The sequence below is a fragment of the Macaca nemestrina genome, chromosome 2 (genome assembly GCF_043159975.1).
Source record: "Macaca nemestrina isolate mMacNem1 chromosome 2, mMacNem.hap1, whole genome shotgun sequence".
Taxonomy (NCBI): domain Eukaryota; kingdom Metazoa; phylum Chordata; class Mammalia; order Primates; family Cercopithecidae; genus Macaca; species Macaca nemestrina.
In genome coordinates, this window is record NC_092126.1 from 167414549 (window position 1) to 167436527 (window position 21979).

Consider the following 21979-nt stretch of genomic DNA (forward strand, 5'->3'; position numbering starts at 1 on the left):
GCTATAAACTTAGGACAAGTATTTAAACCTTTTCACATGGAGGCAAATAACCCTATATAAATATTCAAGACATCCCAAAAAAGTCATTATTATACATTGCAGCAAGTGCTTGTTGAAGTGGAATACATATGAGTTAAAGAACGTGATTGATATATTTTATAATTAGTTACAAGAAAAACTGTTAAAACAAAAGCATGTTTTTTAAGATTAAAGAGATAACTTTTGGTTATTTGAATGTTTTACTTTGAGGTACATCACATTCTCTGGAGAGACTAGGTAAAAGAGCTATGACTGTGTATCTAACAGAGAGTATTTCCATATTAGAGCACAAATCTTCAAAGGGGATGTATTTAATGACCCATCATTAGACTCAGTTTTGTCCCTAGCTGACACTATAAAGTAAACGAGATTGGCTGGTCTTTCCTGAGTTCTTCTGTCTCTACTTGTGACTTCTCTTGCTGCCTTCAGTTTCTCTTTGCACTAGTCACCATATGAGGTCCCTTAGAGCTCATGTAAGTTAGGGTTGAATGGCAAGATCCCATACTCTGGATCTGTTTCTTTGTCTTTTTCTTCAACCCAACTCTTCCATTGTATGTACTTTAGAACTTTGCTCTCCACTAGCTGCCATGCTAAACTAATTCCACATCAATGATAATCAGGTATTCGTGGAGTGATGTGTGGATTTTAAAGGATCCCTTTGTGTTGACTACCCTAGTGTTGGAAACATCAGAGAAGTCATGGAAAAATTTTATAAAAAGTGGAACTTTCTGCCCAAATACCTAGAGTTGTTGTCTCCCTCCACTGCCTGTACATATGGTGAAGTCTGATGAACCTTTTAACCAAACTATGGAGCTGGTGAAGAAGCGTGACACAAGGTTTGAAGGGTTAACTACAATTTCCTCTGACACCCGAAGTGCCATTTTACACACTTCGTTTCCTGAAAGAGGATGATATATATCCACATGCTGGGCGTGTTAATACATTGAAATAAGGAGTTAGTTGATATATGTCCCTGAGAAGCAATGAGATATACTTTGGTTTGGTTTCTAGTTGAACATTTCTTTGAACTTCGTTGAAGATTTCCAGACATTCAAATATATTTATTCACATTACGTGTAAGCCAGCTAGTTTGAAGGGAATGATATTGGATGGCAAAAGCATCTTTCACATTTCAGCTGCAATCCAGATAAACAGGGCTATGTTTCTATTCATTTAGTTCATCACTGCCATCCATTCTGTAGTTTCCAGTGGAGTATTATTATAATTATTGGGAAGAGGCTGTTTAGTCCAGGCTGATGAACTCTTACTGTATTCAGTTGACAAGGAACATAATTACATGTAATGTGAGAGCTCAGAACGTTCGAGAGCTCGGGTACATATGTGAACATGCTGCTGACTCTGGAAAAGTCTTTAGAATCCGTTTCCAACATAGCCATGGTGAACTCTCCTGCCATTCCCCTGTCAGGTTCCAAAGCTACTTCTCTGTTACCCAGAGACTGATGCTGCTGAGGTGTCCTCATTCTGTATCTTGTCCCTTCAGATGTCTAGCTTTTGATCATTTTCCTGTTTAATGGCATCTCCACTGGAAGGTAGGGTGTGGGAAATAAACAAAGAGAAATTTAAACTAATCAATGGTATTGTTTGTAGGACACAGCAGGTACACTGCCTTCACTCTCAGCAGTGCAGCTCTTTCTTCAGTTCTACTCCCCCAAATCCAAACTTTTGAATCCCTCCTCCTTTATGCAAACTTTTCCAATAAACTCTCAGGCAGTTTATTGAAACTGTCAGGGCTGGGGGGGAAAAAAAAAAAAAAAAAGCTTCTTTACAAAAAGTACTGAGGATGTTATAAAGGCAAATCCCCTGGTAAAAATGGGTATAGTCATCCCTCCTCTGTGGAAGAAATGTTTCCAGACCCTCAGTGATGCCTGAAACCAAGGATGGTCCCAAATCCACAAGTTTATTGCCTTTTGCATCTTAACCAAGCACTTACCATGCACTGTGGCACCTCATAACTTTTACAGTTTAAAGTGACAGCAAAACCACCATGGATTTCTTTTATCCTTCACAAGTTCATGGATAGAAGACTTCTCCTTTCTGTAGACCTTAGCAACCTCAGCATACAATTTTTTTCTTCTCTTATTAAGTAAAGAACTTTCACCTTTTCATGTTAAGGAAACACTTTATGGTTTCTCTTTGGCATGGTCAAATTGCTAGCATCGCTACTTATGTGCTTTGGGGCCATTATTAAGTAAAAAAAGTGTTCCTTGACGTAAGCACTGTGATACCATGATAGTTGATCTGATAAGCAAGATAGCTACTAAGTGACTAGTGCATGGATGAGCTGGACAAAGTGATAATTTATGTCCCAGGCAGGGCGGAACAAGACTGATCTGAGATTTCATCACCACACTCAGAATGCAGTGCAATTTGAAACTTATGAATTGCTTATTTCTATAATTTTCCATTTAATATTTTTGAACTGCAGCCGAGAGTAACAGAAATCATGGAAAGTGAAACCACAGATAAAGGAGGACGGTCGTATGGGGTACATACTGTCAGCAATTAGTATTTGTGTGTCCTTAATCAATAGTTGTACCTCTGCAGGCCTCATTGCCTTATCTGTAGAATATTTAAATGGTGAAAGAATATAGTGAAATTTTACTTAGACCGGCATTTATTTAGCACCTGCTATGTGCTGTGACTGGAAATTAATTCTTCTGATTCCAAGGCTCATTTCCATCCTCCACCTACTCTTTTATTTATTAGCTCTAATCTTCTTAATTATTTTAATATCCAAAGTAACATATGTACTAATAAAAATGTATGAAGAAGACAGTTACAACTCTTCCAGGTTTACATCCCCAACATGTAGCCTCCCTGAAGTAATTAAATGTAATATATTCAACAATTTGGTATACTTTCATATATTTTCCTTCCATATTCACACAAAATATACAAACACATGCACTTGATCAGAAAACATGTAAATATACTTCACCTCTTCATCTCTTTCAGGATTCTGCCCAAACGTCTTCTTTTTTATTTCCCCAGCGAGACTTTTCTTCACCACCCTGTTTGGAGTTAGTATCCCCCTAACCATTGTAGCCTCATTGGAAATCCCATGCGTGGGACTACATTGCTTTATTTTTTTCCTGTAACACTTAGCACCAGATATAATATATATTTTATTTATTCATTTATTTGTGTGTGAGAGAGTCCTCACACCTTAGACTATGTTTTGTGAGGGCCAATATTTGTGTCTGTTTTGTTTACTGCTACAACCCAATGCTGTAACAGCGCCTGACAGTAAATGCTAAAAAATTATGAAGAAATATGTGAGTGAGTGTGTGTGTGTGTGTTTGTGTGTGTGTGTGTGTATGAGTGTGTGTCTGTGCAGTTTTTTGGGGGAAGGTCATTATTCTGTTTGTTTGTTTTTTTTAATTTAAAGTGTGATGATACTAAGTAAATAACTGTACAGTTTGCTTCTCATACTAAAAAAATCCAGCAAGAAGAATAGACACATATATAGTATATTTTTTACATTTTGAGATACATAATATTCCACAGTATGCACTTCACATCATACTTTATTCTAATATTGATGGATACCCAGTTGTTTTCATTTTTTAAATTGAGATACAATATAATACACTTTCAATATTATCCTTATGTGCTGGTGCTTTTATTTCTAAAGCATAATAATAATAGCTGTTATTGATTACTTTTAGTGCAGAACTTTTCTAAACACTTTACATCCACTAACTCATTTAATTTTTGCAATAGTTCTATTCATTAGATACAGATATTTTCCATATTCAGTGGAATACAACTGAGGGAATTGAGGCACTGGGAGTTTAAGTAACTTGCCCAGTGTCACAAGTCTGCCAAGAAGCTAAGCCAAGATGGAAATTCCAGCAGTCTGAACCAAGAGACTGCTTTCCTAAAAATTATACAGATTACAAAAGTAGGATTGACTTGTCAAACATAATACATATTTTAAGTGTAACAGCTTTAGCCAGGTAATTTCTGAAAATTAATTTTGTCACCAACTATAAATAAGAGCGTCACCAATAATAAATAAAAGTATTTGTTTCCCTTTATCCTCTTCAGGAGATTTTTGATATTTTCACCTCATTTTATTATGTTTTAAAATTTCGCAGAAGTAATAGGTTAAAAGAAAAGATGTTTTGAACGCAGCTTCTAGTGAGGATTAATTCTGTGGTTGGGAATTAATACTAGTTTGGATATATTGCTTTACAAGTAAAAAATGTCACAAATGCTTTCGGTGAAATGGAAATGAAGGCTAATTTCTGGGGGTTACACAGTCATGGCCTCTAAATTACTATTAAGGTTACAGTGGTTTAAAAAATGCCTATTCCTAGCAATGAGGCTGTTTCAAACCACCACTTCCCCTTCCTTCTCATAGGACAGGATGAAACAAACCTTGAATGTCAGGTGCTTTGTTAAAGAAAAAGGAAGACAAATGCATGACAGGGAAATCATAATGCCAGATATACTTGGGCTGTTGATGTTTTGATATGGGTTGGTTATTCACTTAGTCTGCCATATGAGAGGTTTTCAAGAACGCAATTATAGCTGAGTTTATTCTGACCTGGATCAAATTCATTGTACCGAGGCATGAACGGAATATGATCCCTTGGCAAAGGGGTCTATATTACAAACAACAGGCCATGAATGAGAAATGAGACCAAATTTATTCAATTGTAAAACTGCCAACCTATTGTGAATAATTTCTATCCTTAGGGTGACTGTATAGTTTCTGGATCAAACTGTGAAACTTTGAGAGTGGAAGGATTGCTACCGGTAATTATTCTGGAGTACCAGATATACACTGAGAACTTTCCTGGAAAGCAGAGATGTATATAGTCACTCTACATACCCCAGATTTTGATTTTTTATTTTTCCCACATTGATGCTTCAAAATCTACTTGTAAAAAAATATTGGCTAAGTGATGGACAGTAGTATTTTTCATCTCATTCTCTTTTTATGTCTGTCTTTCCTTGTCCCTCTTCCCTTTTCTCATTTGACATTTTTCTACCATGCCATATTCTTTCATTTCAAAATATAGTATTTCTATTTCTGATTGATAAGATTATAAATAAAAGCAAAAGATGAGCTGAAGTTGGCTGTGGGTTTCTTGAGTTCTAGTGTGGATATACCATGGAGCTGTGTTCCCATTATCTTGGTTTTTCCTGTGCTTACCCTTTTATTTTACTGTCACATTACCTACAATTTCTGCCTCATAAAATCCAGTTTATGGGTTATTCTAAAATAGAGATTCTTGAATTCCATGAAAACAAATACAACTAAATATTTTAAAACAAAATGGGGTGGGTTGGGGGAGAGACAGTGACTGAACTAGCTAGTACAAGAAAGAGAGCACGAGGAAGTTTATATCAGATATAAGTTATCAAATCCTTCAACCACAGTTACTATCAATTCTCTATACACACATTAAGTTGCTGCCTGACCGTGTTAAATGAGACCAAAATAAATTTGCCTATAAGTCTGGAGAGAGCCAGTATTTGTTTTCTGAAGCAGTGATTTGACTGACCTAGTAACCGTGAAAATACTTCTTCAAGTTAAGAGTCAGCATAGGGAAGAAGAAGCAAGTTCTGTATGCACAAGCAAAAGACTGGCCCTCACCATCAAAGCTCCTGTCATAAAGAGTGAATAGAAGGAGGGATTTTTATTATTATGACTTTGGTTTTATTTAAGTATAAAAGTATCAGCACTTTAATGCTCAAAGTATAGCCATAAGCAAGTTTAGAAAATGTACTTGCTGTATATTGTTCCAGCAACACTCTGGGTTTGCCCTACATTTGTGGAAAGTTGGTTTTCTGTATTAGTGTTTTATCCTAAACGGAGTATCATTTGTGTATTTTTCAAAATTACACAAATATATCATTTTATCGTTTTATTTATTAAGTCCAGAAACTGATTTTAGGGGTAGAGGAATGAGTTGTGCTATTTAATCTTACTCTGATGGACAAATGAACATATGGATTCAAAGGTGTTGAGTGAGAGAAGGAGACTCTGGATATGTTAGAAGACCACTGCTCTAGGATATGTGTAGAAACAAAACTGACACATAGTAGGTACTTAATGAATGTTTGTTGAATGAATCTGAAATATCTATGTGACATGTGTGGACACATACAGCCCCTCTGATACTCAGTATCATGTTCTGAAAAATGAAAGTGTTAGACAGGGATCACTAAGAACTGTTTCATTTCTAAAATTCTGTAATGCATGGTGGCTCATGCCTGTAATTCCCGCACTTTGGGAGGCCAAGACAGGCAGATTGCTTGAGCTCAGGAGTTTGAGACCAGCCTGGACAACATGGTGAAACCCAATCTCTACCAAAAATACAAAAATTAGCCAGTTGTGGTGCACATCTGTGGTCTCAGCTACTGGCGACGCTGAGGTTGGAGGATTGCTTGAGCCTGGGAAGCAGAGGTTTGCAGTGAGCTGAGATGGTGCCACTGCACTCCAGCTTGGCGAACAGAGTGAGACCCTATCTCAAAAAGAAGAAGAAAAAAAAAAAGATAAGATAAAACTAACCCTTAGAAAAAAAATCATGTTTCCTGAATTTAAGAGACAAAAATCTCATTGGGCATATATGTGCACATAAAATTTTAAAATCTTATTAATAGAAACATATAACAATGCAAAGTAGAATCAATCTTCTTGAAACGGAGATATGGTTATTTGCAATGCAAAAAATTAGTTTATATTTTTGTAAGTTTTGACTGAAGTTCTAGAGTCTAATCCTTTTAGGATGTGTAGTAATTTTAATAATTGGCACCCAGACACTTTAATTGGTAGAATATACCCTGGTTTCTTCCTTCATCTCATTTCAGAACAGATTCTGCCTTTAGATTATGTGCATGGCACACCGTATTTATTTCTATACCAAGTGTGGCATTCACAGTAACGGAAAACACTAGTCGGAAGCAGTCTGTAATTATTATGATTATCTCTAATTCTGTTTTCTGCTTCTCTGGGTTTTTGTTTATTGTCTTGGTTTGTTTTATCACATAAGAGCCCGAGCTTCTCTAGGCCCGGTAGCTGAACCAGCAACTGACACTGCTATACCTAATTTTAGGGAAACTTCCTGGGCTAGATAGTAACAAAATATTTTTTTTTCTTCTTTAAGTCAGTATAAACAAACAAACAAAAACCCAAACAAATCTCAGAAGTTCTAAAAAATAGCATTATTATGAAACTGGAGAAAATAAATATCTAAAAGATAAAATTTTAAAAATCAATGAAATTATGAACAGTTTTATTAGTGAATGTAACTAAGTATCCACCCAGTTGTAGTTTCTGAAATTTACTGGAGAAATACCATTCCAATGATTGCCATGTACATTTGGTAGCATTTCTCTGTTCGTTTACAGAAAAGAGAAGACTGATACATCCCGAGTCCTGAACTGTAGGGCCGATATCTAGTTCCTCTCATTTCTCCAGATGACCCCTGCCCTGAGGGGTTGACAGCCCTGCAGAATTCTAATTTTTGCATTTTTACAATATTAAGTTACTTTATAACTATAGTATAATGATGATGACAACAGTAGTAATGGGAGATTGATATCTCATACTCAGTTGCTCTGTTATGTAGCCACACATTTTCTTTAATAAATTGCAAAGAATCAAACCTCTTCCTTTATTTTTTTGTACGTTGGTTACTATTTGATTTTAAAGAATCTTGTCTCATCAAGCAAAGCAGACAAATAGTAATCTCCATGAGAGCAGAGGGCATCCTTATTATTTTATCCACAGCCCTTCACACAGTACATAGTGCAGAATTATGTATTCAATAAATATATGCTAATGAAATCAAATATGTAACAGATACATACACATACATACACACAGGTATTACAATCTATTTGCTTATATCCTAAAGGAGATCAAAAACAAGTTTTAAGGAATGACTACAGTGAATAATATAGAAATCAGAGTGGGATCTAAATGGATTTACAGAAACCTATCTCTTTTTCATTGATTCTTGCTGGAAACTTTGGAGTTAGTCAAACTTGGCTTTGAACCTCAGTGCTAGACTGACTAAGTAAATGTTTATCCTCCCAGTTCCCTCTTCTTTAACATTAAGGTAATAATACTTAACCACTTAGGGTTGTTGTATTGATTAAATATGCATAGAAAGCCCCTAACACATTTTGTGTCTAGATTAATGGTTGTAGAGCTTGCATAAGAATTAGAGTTGGGATCATTTGGGGTGTGGTTTTTGGGTGTTGGCACCAGGTGCTTTCAGATGTGACAATTAAAGGAAGTAGAGTGGAAGAGGCTAGAGGCAGCAGATTTCTTCAGAGAATATGGTATGGTGAAGGTAGGGTTATGAGTATAATAAAATATTTTCTGTTGAATGATTTCTGGAATCTCCTTGCAAGTTTGCATGCAATTAAATTATAATAATGTTCTCCCCCTCCTCACCCCCTTCTTCCATCTTTGGCTATTAATCATTTAGATTTTTCTTACCCCAAAGCCATAAATGATTAATGGATTTCTGGGTTATTTGCATTTTCTTCTACAATTTATTTCTTTCAATCAAATCTTCATATATGCCTCTTTATCTGTACCAGTATAATCACAGCAGAGTTGGGCTTTTAAGGAGAAAATTCAGCACATTTGTGACCTAAAACTTACAGCCAATCCATACAGCAGAGCTACTCAGCATTTGGGGAACTGTGGTGGCTTTATTCACATGTTGCCATAGGAGCCAGGCAGGGTTTTATTTGCTTGCTTTTGGTACCCACATGATGAGCTTATTACTCTATAGTTTAAGTTCTTGTATTTCATGAAAATTTTATTTTTCCATGAATATTACCTAAATATTGTGACAAGGAGATTTTCATATACTATCCAGTTTATCTTTTACTCAGGAATAATACATTTACAGTCTTATAGTGTTTGTAGAGTGATGCTATAATTTGAAAACTACAAACTACCAGGTTTCTTTGAAAAAATTCAGATGACTACCCTATCTGGACATAGTTGAAGTGGAGCTAGATTGTTCAGGTATCTGTGTGTCTATGCAGTTCAAAGTGACCTGCATTCCATCTTTTGCTTATGTTGTGTTGACCCAGGCCATGGTTTCTGAAGATGAAGAAATTTATGAGATATGGCCAAAATAGTTCTTATGTTTAGTCACTAATAATCAACGCAGAGACTCGTGCTATCAGTGAACGAGGAATGACCCGAATCTATCATAAAGATTGCCTGTGGCCAGCAGTACAGGCCATTTTATACATGGCATGATGCATTTTACTGACCATGTTTGGCTAAACTGGCTGCCTCAGGTGACTATCTTGTATCCATTAAAGCACTTGTATTAGGAAATTACCTGAAACCTAAGAAGCTATTTTCTTTACTAGTAGAATATAAATAACAAGTGGACCGTGGTGATTATTATATTGCTTCCACATTCCTCACCAATTCCTTCAGGCCAGTCAGTGGCAGATCTAGGGTGGGTTTTTGCTCTGTTTGCATTGCCTACTTTCAGGGTCACAAACCTATCCTTTCTGTAACTTAGGGGCTCTTTAGTGACCTGTGTTTCACTGTGTTTGCTCTACAGCAGATGTCTGACTTTTTAAGTTTCCCCTGAGCAAGATATCCTGTCTTTCCAAATCCATCACAAGTAGGTGCAGAAATTTCCCATTTTCTTTCTTTCCACTCCAGGGATCAGCGATGGATCGTCAAGGCAGATTTTGTTGTTGTGTTCTTGCTTTTGTTTTTTATTTTCCCGCTTTCATGTGCTAACCCATTATACTTCATTACTTACTTTGTTCCTAAATTGTATCTTCTTAGTATTGTAAATACTTAACACATAATGGAACAACTATTCATCTCTCTTTCACTTTCTTTCTCTCATGTTCACTTTGGAAAAAATCCATCAATATTTACTCTTGAATCATGAAAATGATCCTACAGTCACTGAATTATAGAGTCATAGAAAGTTAGAGCTGAAAAGAAGCTAAGTTGTATTTCTCTTGCATCTATGCTTCTAATAGAGCATATCTTGGATCGTTGTAACTGCATAAAAATTTCTCCCATGCAGCTTCCTATGTCATAAAGCATGTCACATGCTCTTGATGTTTGGGGTTTTAATGGAAAACCCCAAATATCTATTAAATTGAGCCCATTCAATCTCTAAGACTATGATGCAGCTATTTTCATAGCCCTGCATAGTACAGAAGGCATTTCAAAATATAAGCTTTTTCCAGCTGAAAGCTGAGCGAATGTCATTTGAAGGTCATAGGGATGATCCATATCAAAACATATTCCTCATCTACTGAACAGCGACTTCTTTGTGGAAAAAAAATGTATTGTCCCATATTCATATATTTGAGAAATATATTTAACTGGTATCTAATATACTAGTATCTTAGTATAAATTGGTTCAGATCCTCTATTTTCTTTCCTTTATTGTTTGACTTAGAAGAAGAAAGTTCCTAGAGATCGATAATCAAAAGAAAGATTTGATGTGCTTCTGGAAATAAGGATTAGGACATTAAATTTAGACTAAAGAGTGGGGTAATGGAGATCAATATTTTAAAAGGCACTGAAACCACAGTACACAAAATGCAATTGTTCCCAATAACAACTCCCAACTGCTCAAGTTTCTCTACCTTGCAATTGACAAGAGGGTCTATCCAGTACTTTGCAATGACATCATGGCAAATAAAGGACTATTGTTAGTATGGTTAAGGTCAGGATGTTATCTAAATCACCAACCTCATACTAAGTCTGCCCTATCCCCTCTTAGATGCTTTCCTATGGCATTTAATACTATTACTATTATTTTACTTTTATATAGCCCTTTTCTCTGAGGGAAATTACACCTTTCAAATGTTGACTTAGTGCTACCCTAGCCCTGTTAGTCATTGCTTATCCAGCCAATATATGTTTAGCTCCTTTAATCTTTTTCCGTAAATACATCATTCCATTTCTTTCATCATTTCAGTGCTATTCTCCGTACTCAGTCCAATTTCTCAACACATTTCAAGTGTCGAGGAGCCTGATGGTACTTTAGCCTAACCAGAGTCAAGGAAGGCGGGAGTCATTTCTCTATATTTTTGCTCTGCCCCAACATAATGGATCATTGTATTCCGTTCGAAATAGCATCAGCCCCTTTGGCAGCCATATCATATTGCAAACTGATATCTAATTTGTCCTCCATTATCAGCTCCAGGTCTTTTTTCAGCATTACCACTCACCAGGTTTCTCCTGTCCATTGAATTACTTTGCTCAAGATGTATTGGTTTTCATTTTTCTACGCTGAATCTCATTTTGTGATTTTCAACTCATATTACTACCCTCTCTGGTCAATTTATATGACATCTGAGGAACCTCAAAGGTCCCTGCCATATATCTTCACTTATCACCTGCAAAGTTCATTAATAAGCTATTTCCACTGTTTCCTTATCTAGGAGACCATTAAAATAATGAAAATAATCCTTCTTCCAGGTAATTTTAAAAGAGATTTAATAGAACCTGAGCTAACACTATACCACCGCCACCATCACCAACAACAGAAAAACACTTTTTAACACTATTTATATATATAATAATAGTTTTTTTCTACTTCTTCATAGTTTAAATTACCTAGGTTAATTTGGATTACATTCTTAATAAAGGTTTTGAGAGTTTGCTGATATTTATATATTTTCATAGAGACTCCATTTTATCTATGCATAACTTGGAGTTGTTAAAACAAAAATCTGTTTTTAAAGTATTTAAGTGTCATTACCTTAGCTACTTGGAGGCCATCTGGATCTGTAAAAAGATCATTTAGCTTCTCTTGTCTCCATTTGCCACATAAGTAATCGTATCAACTTCTCTTACAGGGGGACTGACGTTGATACATATAGAGCTCATCAGAAATGTTTTCTTCTCCTATGTTGAAGAGCCAGAGAAAATTACAAAGAATTTCCCAACTGGATGTGATTATGTAGTATCACTTTCAGAGAGTCTAGACACAGAGAATTAGAAAGAGACATTAATGTGTTATAATAATTCCTAGGTTCTGAGGTTTACTGAGCAGTAAAGGCACTTTTTCTAATAGAGCCTTGGATCTGTGTTTACACACAGTATTGTCTGTAGGCTGCGTGACAGATCTATACTGATATTTTTATATGTAGATAGAAGCCATGGTTAGTAACAAAACATGTAGGCTTTTTCCTAACATAAATACTACTATTATATGTAAGTCTGGAGATGATTTTAATACTTAAAAATGACTCCTCTTAAAGGCAAATGTTGGGTTCACTGATCTGCAATAAATATTTCAATAAAATATCTCATCTGTGTAAGGAAAACGTTGGAAGGACAGATTCTAGAGTACTTTTTTCCATCTTGAGTTTTGTTTGACACAATTTAGATGCATTCTATTGATTTTTCTCAATTATAAGGGGTAATAACTTTGATCTACACTGGGGTATGTAGGGATCTTGATATTTAGTTAGAATGGAGTCTGCAACAACAACAACGAATAAAATAGCAATACATATTAAATTTTCACTGTAAGAATTTATTCTCATATGTAACAGGCAACATGTCAGGCATATTCATACACAGTGCAACTTTTAATCTTTATTACAATCTTAAGATATGTTTTTCCCTCTACTTTATATTTTAGAAAATTTGTCTTCTGAGAGCATGCAGACTAAATTACCCAAAGTCACACAGGTTTTAAGAGAATGATAGGGATAATTGAGTTACAGAGTTAGAACGATCAAATTCTCTAATCCTTCCTCTGTTCCCAATGCCTTGCAAACTTTCTAGTCATGCTGTATGTTCTACCCCTCAACTTTTAACTGTAAAATAACCATGTTGTTGTACTCTAGACTCTGGGTCAAGAATTTGGGCAGACAGTGGAGACAGCTTGTTTCTGCTTCATGATACCTGGAAATTCATCACTCAAGCCTGGGAGTGACTCAGTGGCTTTGAATGGCTCAGTGGTTGGGAACTGGTAATATCTGGATGCATCTTCACTTAGATAGGTGGCAATTAATGCTACCTATTTGCTGGGATCTCAGCTGGGGAAGTCAGGCAAAATGTTTACAGTGACATCTTCATGTGAAGCATGGCAAAACTCAGACTTCTCATCTGGTGACTCAAAGCTCTGAAGGAAAAGTATTTTGAGAAAATCAGGCAGAAACTCCATTGCCTTTTATGATCTAGCCTTGGAAATCATACAGTATCACCTCCTCTGTGCTCTACCAGTCAATCATTCCTTAAGTTTAGTCCAGGTTCCAGGAGAGAGAATGTAGACCCCACTTCTCCATGGAAAAGTGTCAATTTTCAGACATGTTTAAAACCTTTACAATTCAGTATCATAATAATAATTTTAAAAAACCTTCGTTAGTGGCTGTGATGGTCATTCAGTGCTGCTGATTGTTTTAAATTTTTGAAGAACTCTCTTTCTTATGGCTTTGGTTTATTTACTATGGCACTCAACCATGGCTACAAGTCATCTCTGGAGAGCATGATAAATCTGTCAGTCCTGGCATCCACTTCTAATTTTCTGGGAAAAAAAAAATCTACAGGAAGGGAATACAGGAATATGTAGTTTCACCAAGTTCCTGGTGATTCTTAGGCAGCTGGCCTGACCTACGCACCAAGTTTTACTTACACCACTCTCTACAGATAGGGTTGTTCTCAAAAGCTTACCTGGTAAACTCCCTGGCCTCTGCTTTTAAAGCACCCTGTCATTCTCATATTTTCCCTTTGCCTAGGAAAGGCACCTGAACCTTTATAAAATATCACCTTTACATTTGCAAGTAGAATCCTGAGAGCTTCCTTCTTTATCTCATCCGGAATGGATGACAAGACTCTAACAAAGTCTTTGCTGAAACTCTCACAGCAGGAGGTATACCAGCTTAAAGCTGTTGGTTGATAATCACTCTACTGTGAATCGTTGGGCTAGTAGCACCCAGCGATTCAATTTGAATATTTATGACTTGAGGTATTCACAGAAGTGCCACTTTGGGGTGCCACTGCAGCAGCTCCAATCCAATGAAAACATCTTCAAAACATCTTAAAGAGCCTTGTCAGCTTCCTTCAGCATTCTTTTCAGATTTAGAATTAGAGGAGACTGACAGTCCACACCGCAGAAAGAACCCTGATAAAATCTATTAACTCCTTCTCCCCTTACACATCCATCTTTCAGCTGCAGCAGCAACCAGTCCCCTCAGTGGAAGTCTTATCACTGCTTGAATTGAAAATAAAAGAGTAAGGATTTTAGCACTACTTGAATTGAAAATAAAAGAGTAAAGATGCTTGTAGCTTACCTGCCCATTTGTGGTTTTCAGATTATGAATTTTACAAACAGATTCATCTCCACATGAAGATTGTATGTGGAGATGTCTACTATCCATATATGGAATGGGAGAGAAGAGACTATAAAGGAACAGCTGGGGAGGATAAAGATATTTCTGTAGATTTGAGGCTGAAAGGGCACTTGGTAATTATCTTGAGTAAGGAGCAGGTCACTAAGGAAATTGTCCGGCAATTCAATAGAGAGGGTACCATATAAACCCTACAGTATTTATCCACAGGATAGGAAAGGCAAACTCAGCTTCCTAAGCTCATTAGACCACAGTCATCCTAAACTCCTATCACTTCTTCAGAGCTATGTCTAGAGGAGGATAAAAGGTAATGATGAAAAAGAATCCTTTCCACAGATCTTTCACAACATTGAGTGTCTTTGGAAAAGGTAGGTAAAACAAGCAAAAATCAGTGAAAGCTGAGTTTAATTATTTCTAGGACTGGAATAAGGTTGTGGAGGAAAAGAAGCAAATAGGTAACATTTTTCTCTTCCTTTCTTACCTCTTGGGTGATTTCAGACTCGGCCTAGCTATCTATTTCTTTAAAGTGTAATTCTTAGACAACCTATATCAAAATCCTTTATGGGAAAAACGAAGATGTCTGGAACCCAGCTTACATCTACTGAATCAGCAACTCTGGGGGTGGGCTCCTAGAATCAGAATTTGTAATGAGTTGCTCACTGACTCCATTACATACTTGAATTGAAGAAGGATTGACCTACATGCTGCTATTGCTTGGATCTGAAAGAGTGTTCCTGAATATTTTTGTTAACATGCGCCTACCTTTTCTCTGTCCTTGACTCTCAAGGAGACCCAGGGGCACTAAGAGGGTCTTTTGAAGTTTGATGTTGTTCAGTGGTTGACTTTTATAGGTAGTAAGAATCTTCTTGGATATTAATTAATCATTGGGTCAGCAAGCATTCTAAAGGACAAAGCTAGCTAGAGTGCAACATACAGTAAAAATACTCTTTGGTTTTTGACTAAAAGTTAGAGATTATATACTATATCTCAATCCAGTAAAATTGCTTATCCAAATGGCTGTTATAATTTTCCTAGCACTACATGGAAAAATGGAGACTGTGTAACATTCTAATCAATGTAGGGTTTGAACAGATATAAAATTATCTATGATTTTTTTCCCTAGCTTTTTTATTGTGTCAAAATACACATAACAGGAAATTTCCCATTTTAAATGTATAGTTTAGTGTATCAAATACATCATAATGTTGTGCCACAGTTACCACCATCCATCTCTGTAACATTTTTTATGTTGTAAAACTGAAACTCTATACTCAATAAACAGTAACTTTCCATATTCCCTTACTTCCAGGCCCTGCAACCACCATTATACCATCTGTCTATGATTTTGACTATTCTAAGTACTTCATAAGTACAATCATTTAGTATTTGTCATTTTGTGACTGGTTTATTTCATTTAGCATAATTTCTTTAAGGTTCATCCATGTTGTAATATGTCAGAATTTGTTTTTTTTCAAGACTTAATATTCATTACATATATGCATATATGTGTGTGTGCCAAATATAATGTATATATTAGCCTTATCCATTCATTTATTAATGAACACCTGCATTGCTTCTACATTTCAGCTGTCATGAATAACGTTACTGTGAACGTGCGTATATAAATATCTCTTTGAGACTCTGCTTTCAATTATGTTGAGTTTATACCTAGAAGTAGAATTGCATTTTCATATGGTAATTCTATTTTTAACATTTTGAAGCATTGCCATACGGTTTTCCATAGTAACTATACCATTTTGCATTCTCAGCAACAGTACCCAAGGGTTCCAATTTCTCCCCATCCTTACGGACATTTATTTTCGCTTATTTTGACAGCAGCCTTCTGTTATTTTGAGAGTAGCTATGAAGAAGTGAATACTTTGTCAACAATGGGTGTGAGAGAGTATCTCATTGTAGTTTTTATTTGCTTTCCACTAATGATTACTGATGTTAGCATCTTTTCACGTGCTTGTTAGCCACTTCTTTGGAGAAGTGTCTGTTCAGGTTCATTGCCCATTTTTGAATTGAGACTTTTGTTTTTCTGTTTTTAAATGTTAGGTGCTTTCTCCATATTCTGTATGTTAGTTATTTATCAGACAGAATTGCAAATATTTTCTATCATTCTGTGGGCTATCTTTTGCTGATAGTGTCTTTCAATGCACAAAATTATTTTAAATTTCCAGAAGTCCACCTTATCTTTTTTGTCTATTCTTTTGTTGCCTGTGCCTTTGGTGTCATAGCCAAGAAATCATTGCCAAATCCAATGTTGTGAAGTTTTTGTCCTATGTTTTTTCTAAGAGCTTTACAATTTTATGGCTGGTATTTGGGTCCTTTATTCATTTTGAGTTAACTTTTATATGATATTAGGCAAGGGTCCAACTTGATTCTTTTGCATGTGAATATCCAGTTTTCTTAGCACCATTTTTTGAAGAGACTGTTTTTTTCCCATTGCATGGTTTTGACAGTCTTGTCAAAAATTATTAGGCCATATACACTGTTTACAACTTAACAATAGTTCAACTTATAATTTTTTGACTTTACGTCAGTGTGAAAGGAAAACATATTGAGTAGAAACTGTAAGTTCATTACCCATACTACTATTGTTTTTTTCGCTTTCAGTAGAGAATTCAATAAAATACCTGAGATATCCAAAACTTTATTATAAAACAGGATTCGTATTAAATAATTTTGCCCAACTTTAAGCTAATGTAAGTGTTCTGAGCATGTTTAAGGCAGATTAGGCTAAGCTTTGATGTTTGGTATGTCAGGTGTGAAAAATACATGTTTGCCTTATGATAATTTTCACATATGATAGATTTAGCAGGACATAATCCTGATGAACATATGATAGGTTTAGCAGGTGCCCACCATAAGTTAAGGGACATCTGCATATGCAGAAGTTTCCTTCTGGGTTCTCTATTCTATTCCATTGGTTTATAGTTCTGTCTATATGCCAGTACCACACTCTTGATTACTGTAGTGGTGTAGTAATATTTGAAACCAGGAAACGTGAGTCCTCCAGTTTTATTTTCATTTTTAAATATTATTTTGACTATTTGGGATCTTTTTGATATTCCATATAAATTTTAGGATGTGTTTCTTCTATATCTGCAAAAATGATGCAGGATTTTGATAGGGATGGCATTCATTCTGTACATTGCTTTAGTTAGTATTGACATCTTAACAGTATTAAATCTTTCAATCCATGAACATGGAATGTGTTTTCATTTGTTTATGTCTTCTTTAATTTCTTTCAGCAAAATTTAATTGTTTTCATTATATATTCTTTCACTGACTCTGTTCATTGCTAAGCATTTTATCTGATGCTATTGTAAATAACATTGGTTTTGTAATTTCCTGTATAGATTATTCATTATTATTACATAGAAATGCTAGATTTTTGTGTGTTAACTTTATATCCTGCTACTTTGCTAAATGTGTTTATTCTAACAGGTTTTTGTGAAGCTATTAAGATTTTCTATATATAAAATTTTATTATATGTAAATAGACATAATTTTATTTCTTCCTTTCCAATATGGATTCATTTCATTTCTTTATCTTTCCTAATTGATCTGGCTATAACTTCCAGTACTATGTTGAATAGAAATAGTGAAAGTGCAAGTCCTTGCTTTGATTCTTACACAGGAAAAGCTTTCAGTCTTTCACCATTGATAATACTGTTTGCTGTGTGGTTTTCATATACAGGTTTTCTTATGTGGATGTAGTTTCTAGTTGTTGAGTGTTCAATTTTGTAAACTACCATCTTTAGAGCAACTGATATAATCAGGTGTTTTTAATTTTCTTTCCTTCTGTTAATGTGATATATTAAACTGATTGACTTTTTGTGTGTGTTGAATGATTCTTGTATTCCTGAAATACATGTCATGCTGTAAAATCCTTTCAATATGCTGCTAAATTCAGTTTTCTAGACTTTTGTTGAGGATGTTTGAATGAATGCTCATAAGGGATGTTGGTCTTTTGTTTTATTTTCTTGCAATGTCTTTGGCTTAGCTATCAGAGCAATGCTGGCTTCCTAGAATAAGTTGTGGTGTTCCCTCCTCTTTGATGTTTTGGAAATGTTTGAGGAGGATTGGTGTTCTTTAAATTTTTAAGTTGAATTCATAAATAAAGACATAAGTTCCAGGCTTTTTCTTTTTTAGAAGATTTTTGATTACTAATTTAATATCCTTGCTAGTTATAGATCTGTTTAAATTTTCTACTTTCTCATGATTTGCTCTTGGTAGGTGTTGTGTTTCTAGAAATTTGTTCATTTCAACTAGGTTTTCTAATTTGTTGGCATCTGATTGTTAATAGTATTGACTTCTAATTTTTTTCTGTAGAATCAATAGTAATGTACCCACTTTCGTTTCTGATTTTAGTAATTTGGATCTCTTCTCTTTTTTCTTAGTTCTTATAGGTAAGTATTTGTCATTTTTATTCATCTTCTCAAAGAACACATTTTTTGCTTTATTATTTTTTATATTGTTTCTTCTATCTTTAGTTTGTTTATCACTAATCTTTATTATTTATTTCCTTCTTTCTTCTAGCTTTGGATTTAGTTTGTCTTTTTTTAATTTCAAAATTTGTAAAATGAGTTTTTAAAATTTTTAAATATAAGTGTTCATAGCATAAATTTTCTCAGCACTGCTTTCAATATGTCCCATATGTTTTGATGTATTTGTTTATGTTTTCATTTGTCTCTAAGTATTTTTTAATTTTACTTATGATTTCTTTCTCAATCTATTGATTATTTAAGAGTGTGTTGTTTAATTCCACAAATTTGTGAATTTTTCAGTTTTAGTTATTGTAGTGATTTCTAACTTCAATCTATTTTGTTGAGAAAAGACACTTGCTTACTATTTTTCTTTTTCTTTTTTTTTTTTTTTTTTGAGACGGAGTCTTGCTCTGTCACCCAGGCTGGAGTGCAGTGGCACAATCCTTATTCACTGCAACCTCTGCCTCCCAGGTTCAATCAGTTCTCTGACTCAGCACCCTGAGTAGCTGAGATTATAGGTGCCCACCACTACACCTTGCTAATTTTTGCATTTTTAGTAGAGACAGGGTTTCACTATTTTGGCCAGGCTGGTCTTGAACTCGTGACCTCCTGATCCAACCGCCTCAGCCTCCCAAAGTGCTGGGATTATAGGTGTGAGCCACCATGTCCAACCTATTTTCTTAAATTGATTGAGACTTCCTTTGTGGCCTAATGTAGGTCAATCATTAAAAATATCCCAGTGCACTTGAGAAGAATATGTATGTTATTAAGTGGACAGAGTATTCTGAATACGTCTGATAGATCTAGTTGGTTTATTGTGTTAGGTCCTATATTTTCTTACTTATCTTTAATCTGATTGTTCTGTTGTTTAAAGTTAGGCATTTAAGTCTACAACTATTATTCTATACTGTCTATTTCTCCCTTTAATTCTGTAATTTTTATTTTATGTATTTTGAAGACCTATTATTAGTTGTATGTTTATAATTTTTATATCTTCCTACTGTATTGAACAGTTTATTAATGTGTAATTCCCTTTATTATTTCTTATAAACTATTTTATTTTAAGTTCATTTTGTCTGATATTAATAGAGTCATCCTAGCTTTCTTTTGATTACCATTTTCATAGAATATATTTTTCTATTCTTTCACTTTCAACCTATTTGTGTCTTTGAATCTAAAGTAAGTTTCTTGTAGGCAGCATATAATTGGATCATGTATTTTTATACATTCTTCTAATCCATATATTTTTGCTTCAGAATTTAATCAACTTATATTTAAAGTAACTACAGATAGGAACAGATTTACTTCTATCTTTTTGCTACTTATTTGCTATATGCCTTATAACTGTTTTTGTCCCTTATTTTCTGCATTATTCTTCTTTTGCATTTAGTTCATTTTTCTCTAAAGAAATGTTAAATTCCTTTCTCATTTTCTTTTCTGCATATATTATAGAATATTTTTGTGTTTGGCATGGGAACTATATTTAACATTCTAAAATTGTAGCACTCTAATTTGGATTTATATCGGTTTAACTTCAGTAACATACAAAACCTTGCTCCTTTACAGCTTCACCACCACCTCTTTCAGTTGTTGATGTAAAACAATTTTATCTTTACACATTTTGTGCCCTATTTTAAATGTATTAGTTATTAAAATTGTGTATAAACAAAATGTACAGTTATAAACCAAAGTTTCAATAATACTATCATTTATATTAATAATTTCTATCATGCAGAAATCAGGACTTTTAAATCATGCAGAAAAATAGAATGAAGGCCAAGTGTGGTGGCTCATGCCAGTAATTCCAGCACTTTGAGAGGCCAAGGCTGGAAGATTACTTGAGTCCAGGAGTTCCAGCCAGCCTGGACAACTTACCGAGACACCATCTGTACCAAAATATAAACAAAAAATAGCTGATTGTAATAGCATGTGCTTATAGTCCCAACTACTTGGAAGGCTGAGGTGAGAGGACCTTTTGGGCCCCGATCTTCAAGGTGAGTGAGCTACAACTGCACCATTGCACTCTAGCTTGTCAACAGAATGAGGCCCTGTCTCTAAAAAAATAAAATAAATTAAAATAAAGAAAGAAAATAAAAAGAAACAAAACAAAGAGTGAAGTTACAACCCATTGTTATGATAATATTAACTTTTATAATTTCCCAGATATTTATCTTCATTTGGATCTTTATTTCTTCATATGGCTTCAGGTTACTATCTGGTGTCCTTTCATTTTATCTTTCAGAACTCCATGAAGCACTTCTTTCAGTGCAGGTCTACTGGTATGGAAATTCCTTAGTTTTCATTTATGTGGACATGCTTCAGTTTCTTCCAGGCCACTGCCATCTGGTATCCAAGTTTCTGATGTCATATCTGCTTTTAATCTTATTGAGGAGCTCTCATATGTGATGTGTCATTTTCTCTTGTTGCTTTCAAATTATATTTGTCTTTCCTAAGTTTGATTATAATGTGTCTTATCATGAGTCTCTTTGAGTTACTTGGAGTTTGTTGAGCTTCTTGTGTATTTACATTTTTGTGTTTAATAATAGTTGGGAAGTTTTGGGTCATTATTTTTTCAAATGTTCTCTCTGGTTCTTTCCCTTTCTCTTCTCTATCTGGAACTTCCATAATGTGTAGATGGTCCACTTGATGGTGTCCCACCAATCATTCGGGTTCTGTTCTGTTTTCTTCATTTTATTTGCTTTATTCCTCAGACTTGATAGTTTCTATTTTCCCATATTCAACTTCAGAGATTCTCCTTTTATAACTGGTCACCTATGTCTTTGAATTTCTCTTGTAATTTTTTTTTCAATTATTGACATTTTCAGCTCCAGAATTTATTTTTAAGTTTGCTATTTATTAATATTTATACTTTGTTCCTACATAATTTTTTTAACTTTCTCCACATATTCCTAAAGATGAATATCTTTAAGACCATTGTTTTAAAGTATTTATCAGGTAAATCTGCCATCAGGTCTTTTTAGGGACAGTTTCTGTTGACTCATTTTTATATATCTGAATGTACCATGCTACTTTCTTTCTTTGTATGCTTTATGACTTTTTGTTGTTGTTGCAAATTGGACATTTGAATC

At 34.7% G+C, this 21979-nt stretch overlaps 1 protein-coding gene and 1 long non-coding RNA gene across 3 annotated transcripts in view; both read left to right on the forward strand.

The window, feature by feature from the left end:
- LSAM (limbic system associated membrane protein) overlaps positions 1 to 21979 on the forward strand; it is a 656583-nt gene that overhangs the window by 87596 nt on the left and 547008 nt on the right. The gene's annotated exons all lie outside the window — the stretch shown is intronic.
- The window catches only part of LOC139362057 (uncharacterized), a 116492-nt gene that overhangs the window by 13556 nt on the left and 80957 nt on the right, over positions 1 to 21979 (forward strand). The window contains exon 1 of the long non-coding RNA XR_011620345.1: positions 1 to 21979. This exon is cut by the window's left edge and continues 13556 nt beyond it; it is cut by the window's right edge and continues 28699 nt beyond it. This is a non-coding gene — a long non-coding RNA (uncharacterized lncRNA).